We start from the raw sequence: 1,577 nt of genomic DNA, 5'->3' as shown, positions 1-1,577 counted from the left end.
TTTATAAATAACTATTCAAGAACATCATCAAAAGTATACAAGATTATTGTTCTTTGGTGACTCATGTTGAAGTGACATATCATTTCATAAACATATTTGAAATTGACCTGCCCATAATAATTTGCATCATACATAGAAGAAAATATTGATCATTAGTGAAATCTTCTTATCAATCTTTTGTAACTTTTCCAAAAAATATATTCACCATGTCTCTGATTCCTAGCTTTGGTAAGAGATCCAACGTAGTACATCCATTTTCTCTTGATGTGTGGGATTTGTTTGGAGCTTTTAATTCAATTAGCAGGGATTTGGCTCCTTCGAAATTTACAAGGGAAACGATAGCCATTGGAAATAAAAAAATTGATTGAAAGGAGACTCCAGATGCACACATTTTCAAGGCTAATCTGCCAGGTAAGTAATTTATTCTAGCTTTATTTTATTTTGAAATTTGAATCTAACATTTTGACTAATGCATTTGCAATTTCCTTTTTCCTTTGTAGTTATTGATCTAATAGGGTCTAAATTTCTTATTTTTCATTAGGTCTGAAAAAGGAAGAGGTGAAAATAGAAGTTAAGGATGGACAGATCCTACAAATTAGTGGAGAAAGGAATAAAGAAGCAGAGGAAAAGAATGAAAAATATCATCGAGTGGAGTGCTAACATGGCAAATTTTTGCGACAATTTCGGTTCTTGATAATGCGGAGCTAGAAGATGTCAATGCTGCCATGGACAATGGAGTGCTAACTATGACTGTGCCAAAACAGTTAGAGCTAAAGTGAGAGGTTAAATCCATTGAGATATCTAGTTGATAGATGAGAATAGGATGGATTTGTACAAGGGTAAAACTAGTTTGTATGTAGTACCGCTGATTTAGCAAAATGAAAATAAAGTAGCATGTAACCTATAAATTTAGGTTTTGTTCAGCAATGTGAATGTAATGGTGTTTGCTCATTGTGCATATAAAAAGTAATATCAATATAGTTTTATGTTTGTACTATATATCTAGTCAATGTGAAAATAACATTTTGATAGTACTGTTGAGTATTTCTTTGCATTCCTTATAAGCGATGGACGAAAATAGATCTTTCAGTGATTTTTGGTATTGCAATTTTTTCAATTTCTAAATGATTTTTGGGCTTGTTTATGATTTGATATATTTGAAATTTAATTCAACTTTTAAAAAACTCAAGAAATAATATTTCAATTCATTTTAGCACAAACCTTCAATCGGCAACTGTTCCCATTAAAACTAGTGACCATAAAAACAAATTTTTAACATTTGATTGCAAAGACAAATTTGATTGGAAATTGGATAAGTTAAAAAAAATTATAATGAGATATTTTCTATATACATTAACATTAAAAAGATAGGCAACATGAAATACAGAAAATATATTAGACACCTTGTATATAAATTTGATGATTTTATTGTTTGAATTACCTAAGAGTTCCCAAGGTTTGCATTGATACACATTTTCATTAATCATACTTTTATCATTGTCACTCATTGGATTATTAACTTTCTAGGGAGTCTTCTGGGGTCTTTAGGCATTCATTACGGGGGAGTGGATCCTGAG

The 1,577-nt window shown here is 30.4% G+C and overlaps 1 pseudogene; it reads left to right on the top strand.

The window, feature by feature from the left end:
* Positions 1 to 206: 206 nt before the first annotated feature.
* On the top strand, positions 207 to 809 carry LOC149538033 (18.0 kDa class I heat shock protein-like; annotated as a pseudogene).
* Positions 810 to 1,577: the final 768 nt, after the last annotated feature.

Source organism: Cupressus sempervirens, chromosome 9 (assembly GCF_028749045.1).
Source record: "Cupressus sempervirens isolate cs-2001-9-10 chromosome 9, ASM2874904v1, whole genome shotgun sequence".
In the NCBI taxonomy this organism is placed as follows: domain Eukaryota; kingdom Viridiplantae; phylum Streptophyta; class Pinopsida; order Cupressales; family Cupressaceae; genus Cupressus; species Cupressus sempervirens.
The sequence above is the reverse complement of the archived record's forward strand: the minus strand, read 5'-3'. Positions and strand labels throughout refer to the sequence as shown.